Raw genomic sequence first — 14,163 nt, forward strand, 5'->3', positions numbered from 1 at the left:
CTTCTGTTCATTTCTTCTCCCCATTTTTTGATGGGGTTGGAGGTTTTTTTTTCTTGTACAATTCTACGAAGATTGAGCAATAGCACAGTGGTAGGGCGTTTGCCTTGCATGCAGCTAGCCCTGCCAAGCCGGTTCAATTCCTCCGCCCCTCTCGGAGAGCCCGGTGAGCTGCCGAGAGTAGCTCGCCTGCATGACAAAGCCTGGCAAGCTACCCGTGACGTATTCAGTAGGCCAAACATGGTAACAACAAGTCTCAAAATGGAGACGTTACTGGGCCCACTCGAGCAAATCGATGAACAGTGGGAGGACAGTGCTACAGTGCTACAATTCTACTAGTGTCTTGTATATCCTGGATATTATTAATCCCTTATCAGATGAGTATTGGGTAAATATTCTTTCCCATTCTGTGGGCTCTTTCTGTATTTTGGTCACTATTTCTTTTGAAGCGCAGAAGCTTCTTGGTTTGATGTAGTCCCATTTGTTTATGTTTGCTTCCACTTGCATGGCCAGTGCTGTTTTGTCCGTAAAGATGCTTTTAGCTTCAGTGTTGTGGAGAGTTCTGCCTACATTTTCCTCTATGTACCTTATAGATTCATATCTGATACTGAGGTCTTTAGTCCACTTTGATCTGACTTTTGTGCCTGGCTTTAGACAGTCCGAGTTCATTTTTTTTGCAGGTAGCTATCCAGTTTTTCCTGGATGGATATCCTGATAGGAACCGCATGACACTTGTTGAAGAGGCTTTCCTTGTTCCACTTCACATTTCTTGCTCCTTTGTCAAAGATTGAACGATAGCACAGCGGTAGGGCATTTGCCTTGCATGCAGCCATCCCGACCAACCCATGTTCAGTTTCTCCTCCCCTCTTGGAGAGCCCAGCAAGCTACCGAGAGTATCTCGCCTGCACGGCAAAGCCTGGCAGGCTACCCATGATGCATTCGATATGCCAAACACAGTAACAACAAGTCACAATGGAGACGTTGCTGGGCCCGTTCGAGCAAATCGATGAACAACAGGACAGTGACAGTGACAGTGACAGTGACAGTGTCAAAGATTAAGTGGTCATATATTTGGGGGTCTGTGACAGAATATTCAACTCTGTTCCATTGGTCTTCAGGTCTGTTTCTAGCCCAGTACCATGCTGTCTTGATTGCTACTGCTTTGTAGTACCATTTGAAGTTGGGGAGGGTGATGCCACCCATCTTCTTCTTCCCAAGGATTGCTTTAGCTATTTGTGGCGGTTTTGTTCCATATGTATTTCAGGAGTGTTTTGTCTATTTCTTTGAAAAATGTCATGGGTATCCTGATAGGGACCGCAACGAATTTGTATAGTGCTTTGGGTAGTATTGCCATTTTGATAATGTTAATCCTCCTTATCCATGAGCAGGGGATGTGTCTCCATTTCCTAGTGTCCTCTTTTATTTCTTGAAGTAGTGTTTTTTTAATTGATATACTTTATTAAAAGGAAAGATAGAAATCATTTGATCATTTTAATCGAGGCAGGAAAAAGTCCCAAGTTTCAACAACCTTTTATGAAAAAATCTCTAACAAAATAGATACAGAATGAATGTATTTAACAATGTATATGAAAATCCCCCACAGCCAACACTATACTAAATGGTAAAAGGTGAAATCTTTTTCTCTCAGATCAGGAACAAGATAATAATGTTCATCTTCTCCATCATATATATTCAGTATAGTGTTGGAAGTATTAGCAAAACCAATCATACTGTTTGGGTATAGAGGGAATCCACTTGGAAAGAAAGTGTAAAACTCACTGTGTTTGCTGCAGACATAATAATATTTATAGAAAATCCCAAAGGCTCCAGTAAAAAGTCATTAGAAATAATAAGTGCAAATACAGTAGAATGCCAGCTGTAAAAATGATATATTAAGATCTATTTTATTTCTCTATATAGCTAATAAGCTAGCAAAAAAAATGAGGAAATCAATCCCATTTACAATTTCATGAAAAGAAAGTATCTTGGAGTATACTTATAGCCAATGAAATAAAAGTTCTATATGTGGAAAATTGTTGAAAAAAACAGAAGATACACAAAGATGGAAAGATAGTGTGCTCTTGATTCGAAGAATTAGCATAATTAAAATGGCTTTGTGACCTAAAGCAAGACACAAATTCACTGCAGTCTCTATCAAAATCCCAAAATCATTCTCACAGAAATAAAACAAAAAAAAATGAAATTTATTTGAAATGGTTAAGGGCCTCAAATAGCCAAATCACGGATGGGGGGCAGGGGAGAAGGAAATATCTTGCTCCGTGACTCCAATTTATACTACAAAGCAATGACAATCAGAAATAGCATGGTCCTGGAATAAAAAGATATAATAGGTCACTGGAACAGAAATGAGAGCCCAGAAATTAAATCACACATACACAGACAGCTAATTTACAAGTACCTAAGTGCTTACCTTGAAACAAAAGTTTCTTCAGTAATTATTCAGGGAAAACTGAATAGCCAGTCACATACAGAAAGTTGAAACTATATTACTACCTAATGCCATTCATAAAATTTATTTCAAAATGGGTAAAAAACTCGGATATAAGTCTTGAAAACATAAAATACAAAAAATAAACCATAGGTGATTAACTCTTCGATATCACTCTTAGAGATATGTTTGGCGATTTGAATCCAATGGCAAAGAAAACAAAATAAGAATAAGCAAGTTGAGATTACGTCAAATTAAAAATATTCTGCTTAGCAAAGGAAAAATAAAAAAAATATATCTTTTTGATTTGATGCAGTCAAATCAAATACTTCTGAATGGGAGATATTCTTTCCATATTGTACCTTCGAAAAGGGGTTAATACCCAAAATATGTAAAGAGCTTATTAAATATATAACTTAATCAACAGGAAGAGCCAACAAGTAGGAAATGGGCAGAAGACGTGACCGAATTGTCACTTCTTCAGAGAAGATATGCAGGGGCTGGAGAGATAGTAAAGTACTTAATTTGCACACTGACTACCCACTTACATCCCTGACAACCCATATGGCTCCCCAAGCTAATCAGAAGTACTTCCTGAACGCAGAAACAGTAATTCTTGAGCATTGCCGGGTGTGGCCCAAAAACCTAAAAGCAAAACAAAACAGATGGCTAATGGGCATAGGATAATATGTTAACTTTTCTATAAATGATTATGTTCCTGGTGTCTTTTGATGCTATGATCTGTTTTCCATTCTTTCATTTATCTGTTCTTGAGATTGCGTGTTTTCTCTTGAACTGCCCACCATCTCAAGAATCTTTTCTTCTACTATTTCTATTTTGTTGAACCTGTTCTTTGTTTTTGTAATTTTATATAATGCACCTAATCAGTTCTGAATGTCATTTTTAATTATTTTGTATAGGTTCATTGATGTCCATATTTTGCTTTTTTATTTGCTTTGTCCATCTTCCCTTTATTTCTCTGATCATATTTGACTCACAAGTTTCCCGTGAGTCTATTTTTATTATTTGCATTTCTTTTTTTTAACCATGTCTTGCCATGCTAATTATCTGTAATCAGATGCTAGGTATGTTTTCTTCTTTATTTGCAGTGTAGGGCATCTACTTCAGTGCCTAACACATGTGACTAATTCATTCAATCACTGAGCCAGTCTCTGGCACTTAGAGGCTTATTTTTATGATTAAACATTGATGAACCTTGGAATATCTGCTTCTCAAAAGGTGCTCTGGGCTGGAGAGATAGTACAGCGGGTAGTTACTTGCCCGAATCAGCCACAAATGTGCACTTGATCACCTCTAGGAACAATCCCTGAGCACCACCACGATGCCCACAACAAAATACAAAGTATTTTTTTTTCTTGACAGAATACTAGCATGCCACCTTGTTCTGTTGTTTTAAAATTTTATTTTAGTTGCTGTGATTTACAGTAATGTTGTAGGGTTTTGCACATAAGACATTCCAACACCAAACCTCTACCTCCCCATTCCCCCATAATGGTAAACTGAGTTCTTTGTAAATCTATTCACAGATTTTCTTGCCAAGGACCATTTGTTATTCCTTTACTATGTGAGTTTCTTTACATCCCACATATCAGGGAGATGATTCTGTATCTGTTCCTCTTCTGACTGTCTTCACACAGCATGATATTCTCCAGTTCTGTCCACATGGTGGCAAATTGCATGATTTTATCTTTTCTTATAAATAAGTAGTTGCTCATTGTCTGTATACTATAGTTTCTTTATCCAATTTCTTTATTTGCTTTTGTACATTTGTTTCCAGATTTTGGCTATTATAAATAATGCTGCAATAAACAAAGGAGTGCAGATGACTTTTCAGGATAGAGTTTTTGGACTCTGGGTCCAAAAAGTTGCCCAGAAGTGGAGTTGCTGGATCATACAGAAATGCAGTTCTTAGATTTTGGATGAGTGTTCTTATGGTTTTCCAAAAGGTTGAATCAGGCTGAACTATTCCCACCAGCAGTGTATGACGATCCATACTTTTTCACCATTTCCATTCCAAAACTGATTGTGTTTGTTTGTTGTGATATATGCCAGTCTCACTAGTGTGAGATGATACTTCATTGTTTAATGAATTATCATTAATATTTAATCCATTTTTATTTGCATTTCACTGATGGTGCAGAGCCTTTTTTCGTACATCTGTTGGCCATCTGTATGCTCATCTCTTCTCCCCATTGTTGGTTAGAGTTGATTGTCTTTATCTTGTTAAGTTTTATAAGCACATTATGTACCTTAGATATTAATCTGTTGTCAAATGAGTGGTGGGTGAATATTTTTTATTTTATTCTGGCCATTTATTTTGCAGCATGGTGAGTAGAGCGTTTGCCTTGCGTGCGGCCAGCCCGGCTGAGCTGGGTTCGATTCCTCCACCCCTCTCAGAGAGCCTGACAAGCTACCGAGAGTATCTCACCTGCACAGCAAAGCCTGGCAAGCTACCCGTGATGTATTCAATATGCCAAACCAGTAACAACAAGTCTCACATTGCAGATGTTACTGGGCCCACTTGAGCAAATCGATGAACAATGGGAGGACAGTGCTACAGTGCAGAACTTCTTAATTTGATGTCATTTTGTTTGTTTTTCTTTGCTTCATTTCCTTTGCCAATGGCATTAATTTGTTGAAGTTGCCTCTAGATTCAGTGACATTAAGTATTCTTCTATATTCCTCAATAAAATTGGTGTTTTCAGGTCCGGCATTGAGATCATTAATCCATTTTTTAAAAAAATAATTTTATTTATTTTTGGTTTTTTTTTTTTTTTTTGGTCACACCCGGTGATGCTCAGGGGTTACTCCTGGCTGTGCACTCAGAAATCACTTCTGGCGGTGCTCAGGGGACCATATGGGATGCTGTGGATTGAACCCACGTCGGCTGCATGCAAGGCAACCACCTTACCCAATGTTCTATTACTCTGGTCCCTGTTAATCCATTTTGAGTTGACTTTTGTTCATGGTATGAGATTGGGATCTGAATTCATATTTTTCATGGGGCCAACCAGTTTTCCTAGTACCATATGCTGAAGAGTCTTGCTTTATTTGCTCAATTTAATAATCTTAACTCTTTTGTCATTTATATTTTGTTATTTATATGTTTGGGCTGGAGCGATAGCACAGCGGTAGGGCGTTTGCCTTGCACGCAGCCAACATGGCCAACCCGAGTTCGATTCCTCCGCCCCTCTTGGAGAGCCCGGCAAGCTTCCGAGAGTATCTCGCCCACATGGCAGAGCCTGGCAAGCCACCCGTGGTGTATTCGATATGCCAAACACAGTAACAACAAAATCTCCAATGGAAATGTTACTGGGCCCGCTCGAGCAAATCGATGAACAACGGGAGGGCCATTACCTTTACCTTTTAACTCTTTTGTCATAGCATACTATTTTGATCTTGTTTAACTTCTGTGTTAAGTACTTTTTAAATTTAAAAAATTTTTTTATTAGTGAAACACCATGAGGTACAGTTGTAGACTTACAAACTTTCATGCTTGGGTTTCAGTTACACAATGATCGAGTGCTGATCCCTCTACCAGTGCCCATTCTTCACACCAATGATTCCAGCAGCCCTCCCACCCCCCACTCCATTCTCCCTACCCCACCCCACCCCGCCTCTGTGGCAGAGAATTCCCTTTTGCTCACTCTTTTCTTTAGGGTGTTGTAGTTTGCAACAGAGCTATTGAGTGGTCATCATGTTTGGTTTGTAGTCTACTTTCAGTACGCATCTCGCATCCTGAGCGAGTCCTCCAAACATCCTTTTCTTGGTATTCCCTTCTCTATCTGAGCTGCCTTTTCCTCCAGCCTGTGCTGCCAGCTTCCAAGCCATGAAGCAGACCTCCTGGCACTTATCTCAACTATTCTTGGGTGTTCGACTCCCATTCTGTTACTTTATATTCCCCAGATGAGTGCAGTCTTTCTATGACTGTCCCTCTCTTTCTGCTCATTTCACTTAGCATGATACTTTCCATGTAGAACCACTTGTATGTAAATTTCATGACTTCAGCTTTTCTAACAGCTGCACAGTATTCCTTTGTGTAGATATACCAAAGATTCTTTAAGCAGTCTTCTGTTTCTGGACACTCCGGTTTTTTCCAAATTTTGGCTATTGTGAACAGTGCAGCAATGAACATAGAAGTGCAGATGTAATTTCCACTGTACTTTTTTGCCTTGCTGGGTTATATTCCCAGAAGTGGTATTGCTGGGACAAATGGGAGCTCAATTTCTAATTTTTTGAGACTCGTCCATACTGTTTTCCAAAAGGGCTGAACCAGTTGGCATTCCCACCAGCAGTGAAGGAGGATTCTCCCGATCCATGAGAAGGGGATATCTTTCCATTTCCTCGTGTCCTCTTTTATTCCTCGTGTCCTCTTTTATTTCCTGAAGTAGCGTTTTGTAGTTTTCTTTGTACAGGTCTTTTACATCCTTATTTAAGCTGATTCCTAGGTACTTGATTTTCTGGGGCACAATTGTGAATGAGATTGTTTTTTTCATGTCACTTTCTTCTCTCTCATTATTTGCGTATAGGAAAGCCATGGACTTTTGAGTATTGTATTATAGCCTGCAACTTTACTATGCAAGTCTATTGTTTTTAGGAGTTTCTTGGTAGAAGTTTTAGGGTTCTCTAAGTATAGTATCATCATCAGCGAATAGTGAGAGCTTAATTTCTTCCTTTCCTACCTGAATGTCTTAATATCTTTTTCTTGCCTGACCGCTATTGCAAGTACTTCCAGTGCTATATTGAACAACAGTGGAGAGAGAGTGGGCATCCTTGTCTTGTCCCTGGTCTTAGAGGGAAGGCTCTTAGTTTTTCCCCATTGAGGATGTTGCTTGCCATAGACTTGTGGTAGATGGCTTTAACTATATTGAGAAAAGTCCCTTCTATCCCCATTTTGGCGAGGGTTTTCATCATAAATGGTGCTGGATCTTGTCCAATGCTTTCTCTGTATCTATTGATATGATCATATGTTTTTTATCTTTCCTTTTGTTATATGGATTATGTTGATTGATTTCCAAATGTTAAACCATCCTTGCATCTCCGGGATGAATCCCACTTGGTCATGGTGTATGATCTTTGTGATGAATTGTTGAATTCTATTTGCTAGTATTTTGTTGAGAATCTTCGCATCTGTGTTCATCAGGGAAATCGGCCTGTGGTTTTCTTTTCTTGTGTTGTCTTTGTTTCCTTTTGGTATTAGATCAGAGCTTCATAGAAGCTGTTTGGGAGAGTTTCTGTTTCTTCAATTTCCTGGAACAGCTTGAGGAGAACTGACAGTAGGTCCTCTTTAAATGTTTGGAAAAATTCGCTAGTGAATCTATCTCGACCTGGGCTTTTGTTTTTGGGAAAACTTTTGATTACAGTTTCAATTTCCTTGATACTAATAGAACTATTCAGGTCTTCTAAATCTTTTTGATTCAGCCTTGGGAGATAATAAGAATCCAGCAATTTATCCATTTCTTCTTGGTTCTCTTGTTTCATGGCATACAGACTTTCAAAGTAGTCTCTGATGATCATTTGAATTTCTTTGGTTTCTGTTGTGATATCCCCCTTCTCATTTTTTTCTTTTCTTTTTTTTTTTTCATTTTGGGTCACTTCCGGCAATGCACAGGGGTTACTCATGGCTCTGCACTCAGGAATTACTCCTGGTACTACTCAGGGGATCATATGGGATGCTAGGAATCGAACCCGGGTCGACCCCGTGCAAGGCAAATGCCCTACCCACTGTGCTATCACTCCAGCCTGCCCCCTTCTCATTTCTGATTCAGTTTATTAGGGTTCTCTCTCTCTCTTTCTTTGTGAGTCTTGCTAGTGGTTTATCTATCTTGTATATTTTCTCAAAGAACCATCTCTTGGTTTCATTGATCTTTTGTATTGTTTTTTGGGTTTCCATATCGTTGATTTCTGCTCTAAGTTTTATGATCTCTTTCCTTCTGCCTGGTTTGGGCTCCTTTTGTTGGTCTTTGCCTAAGATCTTGAGCTGTGAAGTCAAGTTGTTTATGTGGGCCCTTTCTTCCTTCCTGAGAAATGCTTGCAGAGCTATAAATTTTCCCTTTAACATGGCTTTAGCTACGCCCCATAGGTTCTCGTAGCTCATGTCTTCATTCTCATTTGTTTCCAGGTATCTTTTGATTTCTTCCTTGATTTCTTTCTTGACCCACTCGTTATTCAACATTGAGTTGTCTAATTTCCAGGTATTTAATTTGGTTTTCTGAATCTGTATATGATTAACTTCTGTCTTCAGTGCTTCCTGGTCTGAGAAGATAGTTGATACAATGTTTATCTTCCTGATTCTGTTAAGGTATGCTTTGTGGCCCAGAGCATGTTCTATTCTGGAAAATACTCCATGTGCACTGGAAAAGAATTTGTATTCTTTTTTTGGGGGGGCTATAAAGTCCTGTATTGATCTATTAACCCTCTGTTTTTTTCTTCCTTTAGAGCCATTATTTTCTTGCTGAATTTTAATCTTCTTGATCTATCCAGGGGTGTTGAAGTCTTCAGCTACTATTGTGTTTATTGTAATGTCCTTCTTAAGGTCTGTTAGCAGTTGTTGTAGGTATTTGGCTGGTCCCTCATTGGGTGCGTATATGTTTAGGAGTGTGATTTCTTCCTGTTGTACATATTCCTTGATTAGTAAAAAGTGGCCTTGACTATCCCTTCTAATCTTTTTCAACCTGAAATCTATGTTGTCTGATACTAGTAAGGCCACTTCAGCTTTTTTGAGAGGTTTACCTGCAGGGTTGTTTTCTATCCTTTGAGTCTGTGTTTGTTCTGATTCAGATGTGTTTCTTGTAGGCTGCAGAATGTTGGGTTCTGTCTCTGAATCCATTTTGCCACTCTGTGTCTCTTAATTGGTGAATTTAGACCTTTGACATTGAGAGAGATTGTTATGGGGTTTTGTGTCATCTCTCTGTAAGGGTTTGTTGTGCTTGTAAGGGTTTGTCTTGTCTTACAGTATCCCCTTTAGCCCTTCTTTTAGGTTTGGTTTTGAGTCTATGAAGTTCCTGAGCTGTTGTTTATCTGGAAAACAGTTTACCGTTCCTTCAAGTTTGAGCGAGAGTTTAGCCGGATAAAGTATTCTTGGTGAAGTGTTCATTTCAGTGATTTTTTTTTTAACTATATCCCACCATTGCCTTCGGGCTTGGAGCGTTTCCTCTGATAGGTCTGCTGTGAGTCTAAGGGGTGTTCCTTAGTATGTCATTTCCTTCTTTGACCTTGCTGCTTGCAGTATTGTGTCTCTATTGGCAGCATCCATGATTCTAACTATGATTTGTCTTGGAGTGTTTTTATCAGGGTCTCTTTTAGCTGGCACCCTTTGGGCTCCTTGAATCTGGATGCCTGCGTTGTCCAGCTCTAGGAACTTTTCAGCAATGATTTGTTTAATTGTGGGTTTTTCATTGGGACTGTTTCGCTGACCTTCTGGTACTCCAATGATTCTAATGTTGTTCCTCTTGGAGTCATCCCATAGGACTCTGATTCGCTTTAGAGCTATTTTAACGTCTCTTGCCATTGTTTGTTGTTGCCTGTAGGCTTCATGCAGCTCATCTTCCAGCTCACTGATTCTGGCTTCAGCTGTAGCCATTCTACTATTGAGGGCACACATTGAGTTTTTTATTTCATCTACCGAATCTTTTATTCTGACATTTCTGTGCATAGCTTTCCAATTTCTGCTCTCATTTCTTCCTGTATTTTCTTGATTGTTTCTTTCATGTCTTCCATTTGACTGGATATCTGTCTGTTTCATTGAGTTCATTGAACATCTTCATTACTTCATATCTGAATTCTTTATCAGAGAGCTGCCTTGAGTAACACCTAATGAGGCTTCTGGACTCTTCTCATCATCTTCTCCTCATGGTGGGGATATTCATTGTTTCTTCATGTTGGTGTGGTGGTATGGAGACTGAGATGTTAAACTAGATTGCTGAGTAATTTACCTGGGGCCAATGGCCCCAAATCAGGCCACACCCACTTCTGCAGAGGCCACGCCCATTTCCGAAGAGCCCATGCCCCTATGGGTACCTGTGTGTGTAAGGGGGGTACAACCTGGGAGAAGGAGAAAACCCGGCTCTTTGGGGATGAACAGGAAGAGGCTCAGGTATGGTGGGTGGCCCCCAGAGTTCCAGAAGACACCTGGGGCACATGCGTGGGGAAAGTGAAGTCCAGGGTTGGAATAATGACCCACATGGGAGAAGGAGAAAACCAGCTACTGAGCTGGTTCCAGTGGGTGGCCCAGGGTTGCAGAGGACGCTTGGGGCGGGGGCGGGGGGGGGGGGGGGTGGGGGGGTCGACGGGGGGGTGGGGAGGCGGGAGGCGGGGGAGCGAAGTCCGGGATTTGAATGTGTTAAGTACTTATTAAGGTCGTGTCCTTTTTTTTTTTTAGCATGCTTCTTTGATCCCCTTTAAAAACTCTGATTAAAACTTTCTAAGGCTTTGTCTATTTCAGTTATTATTTATTAATCTCACTTCTAGGAATTACCCTTACTTTGTTGGGTAGCTTTTCTGTAGCTTTGACTAAGGGAGTGAAGTTTTGTCAAGACCTCAATACTTAAGATTCTTGCATTTGAGCTTTACTTCTCATTAATGAGTGGTTGTTGAAATCACTATTCAGGTATTTAACCTCCTAGCTGCTGTTTATTATTTTTGCTGGGTTTCCTGGAATCCTCTGAATATAGCCTACTTGATGGAATTTTTAATTATTTCCTCCTCTGAGTCTTTGCTCTTCAAGTTCTGGTTGCTTTTATATTCCTGAACTTCAACTTGTATTTCTTCAGAAAACCATCATTTCCTTTGAGTTCTGTATTCTCTCACATGGCATCTTGGGAAATGCAGTCAGGGAAATAAGCTGATGTGTTCGTGTGCTCCTCTTTCAAGGATTTTGGACCCTTAAATTCAGTCTATCCTGGTTAATGGCCAGTGCTTTTAGGAAGTTATCTCCAGCTTCACAGTTACAGTGAAAAGTGTAGACTCTTTGAAGTTCCAGTACCATGGATATATCTAGAAGTTTATTCAGAAGCTTCCAAACAGCAGCCATTACAGGGATTATCCACTATTCAAAATGCTTAGTAGCTACTTACTTAATTACTTCATTCAGAACAGAATGACCTACCTACTTGGCACGGTTTTTTTTTTCTTTCTTCTTGCCTAGAGTTTGACTACTGTCTGCCCCTCCCCCATCCCCTCTGCTATCTCAGCCTACTCTTAACTACTCTCTTTAAAATGCCTCCTTGCTCTCCCATAAATTTACTTATTATGCTGGTTTTTGCTCTTATTAGAACGGGCAAGGATTTTTATTGCTTTCATTTGTTGGTGTGTTGCAAATGCAATTGGGAGCCAGATGAAAATTGTTATAAAATCTTGAGGAAGAAAGGAATTTTAAGAGGGAAGAGGAGTATCTCTTGTATCAAATGTAGAGACTTTTGAACTGTTTTTTTTTTAACCCAGTTTTACTTACCTCTTTTTTTATGTATTGATTTATTATTGGTTATCAATACCATAGCATTTCAGTGGCATAGGTTGACACCTCTCCCTCCATGTATTTCAAACTTACTGCATCTATCACCGAAGTTTCAGTTCCATTGCAAGGGTTGAGGAAGTCTTGATAGTAGGAGCAGATTATCCCTTTTCAGTTTTGCAGTTTTGTGATCGATGAAGGAGAATTTCCTGTTCACTTGGATGATTCGTGGTTCTTTTAGAATGTTAATGGATAATTAGATTAGAATTTCCTGGGTTTTGTTTGGCTTGTTTTTGTACCACACCTGACAGCTCAGAACTTACTCCTGGCTTTGTGCTCAGGGATCACTCCTGGGGTGTCCTTGGGGGATCATATGGGATGCTGGGGATTAAACCTGGTTCTGCCACGTGCAAGGCAAGCACCCTGTAATATCTCTTCAGTCCCATTATTATATTTGAGTCAAAAATGAGAGCCCCAGAGCGTATAGGTTTGAATTGGAAATTGAAGACTCCCCATCAGACACATGCTTTTATTATGAAGACCAATCAATCCCTTTGACTATGTACTAGGAATGGTAAATTTTGACCCCGGTTTCTAGATTTCTTTTCTGCCTACCTTTTCATGTGTTTAATGCACCACTTATAGGTAGAGATTTTCATTTGCATAATTCTGAAAGCATGAATAGATAGATGCCCATGTCTTAGAATTTCTTGGTGGGTTTTGAAAAAAAAATCCAGTTCTCCCCTTCATGGATTTTAATAGCTTTTTAGGATATACTTCAAATGAAAACAGTATTCCTTTTCACTTTTCCCATTCCATCATTCCTGAATTTAAGTTTCAGAAGTTGCTTTCTTGAGTATTCAAGTTTTGTTAAGTGTTTTCAGGAAAAGGAAGGTAATTTGCTACAGTGAAGTGCTCTCAAACTGATGAAGGAGCTTCTGTTACCAAATCAATTTCTAGTCTATAGTCAATAAGTACTTATGTAAAAATATAAAATAATTAAGTACTGGAACAATGAGATGGAAAAAGAGTTCAAAATAGAAGCACCTAATTCTTTCTCTACTCTAAACAGTAAATCTCACCATTGAATTGCTCTGTAAGTCTCTGCTTGCTCTCAGCTTGTAGGCTCTTCTAATAGAGCTGTATATTGTGATTTGGCCAAAGCTTTTGGATCAATCTTCTTTGAGTAGTTATACTTTTAGTAGCACTGACACGGAGAGTAGCACTGTCCTCCCGTTGTTCATCAGTTTGCTCGATCGGGCACCAGTAATGTCTCCATTGTGAGACTCTTCGTTACTGTTTTTGGCATATCAAATATGCCACAGGTAGCTTGACAGGCTCGGGCGGGATACTCTCGATAGTTTGCCGGGCTCTCTGAGAGTGACGGAGGAATCGAACCTGGGTCAGCCGTGTGCAAGGCAAACGGTAGTGCTGCAAAATGGGGTTATCCCCTCTTATTTTACATTGTCCTTAAAAGGAATAGTGTAGACGTTAGGGTTTTTCAAAAAAGAACTGATAGTTATAGTATGTAAAAATCCTACCTCCTAAGTAATTTTATGTAGGGTAAAATTATGTTGATTTATTTTTAGAATTATACTTGCTGCTTATTTTTTGGTGCTGAAATGGGAGTTATTTCTTGGTGATAGAAAGACTTTCTTTTGCCTTCTAGTTCATATTAAACTCTTCTCTGAAACTGCAAAAACAGGTACATGTTTAAGATGAAAGAAAAAGTTATACCGCTTAACACCACAAGATGTCACTTATGTAAAAATAAAACCATCATCCTGGTACTCAAAGCTATGAAAGCTTTAGGTAACTAGATAAATGAACAACTATGTAAATCTCAAAAAAAACTTACTTGAAATGGGTATTGGTTTTCAGCAGAGTCAAATGAAAATATTTAAAATTCAGATTTTTTTTGGATTTAAATAATACACACACACACATACACATTAGTGAATCACTGTGAGATAGTTACAGACATACAAAGTTTCATGATTACTTTTCATTCATACTATGATCCAGTACCCATCCCTCTACCAGTGCCATTCACCACCAATGTTCCCAGTATCCCTCCCGCCACACTATCAGTATAAAATTCAGCATTATTTTGACTCAATTCTTACTTTGTTTTCTGTTTGGGTCACACTTGGTCATGTTCAGTGGCTTCTCTTAGCTCAGGGCTATGTTTTTGAACATTATTTAAAAACATGGTTGAGATCGTATCAGCCCCAAGACCTCTAAT

General features: G+C 39.2%; 1 protein-coding gene across 2 annotated transcripts in view; it reads left to right on the top strand.

Moving 5' to 3' along the window:
- The window catches only part of AP3B1 (adaptor related protein complex 3 subunit beta 1), a 239,032-nt gene that overhangs the window by 12,419 nt on the left and 212,450 nt on the right, over window positions 1-14,163 (top strand). The gene's annotated exons all lie outside the window — the stretch shown is intronic.

This window comes from Sorex fumeus, unplaced genomic scaffold (genome assembly GCF_029834395.1).
Source record: "Sorex fumeus unplaced genomic scaffold, SorFum_2.1 ptg000018l, whole genome shotgun sequence".
Taxonomy (NCBI): domain Eukaryota; kingdom Metazoa; phylum Chordata; class Mammalia; order Eulipotyphla; family Soricidae; genus Sorex; species Sorex fumeus.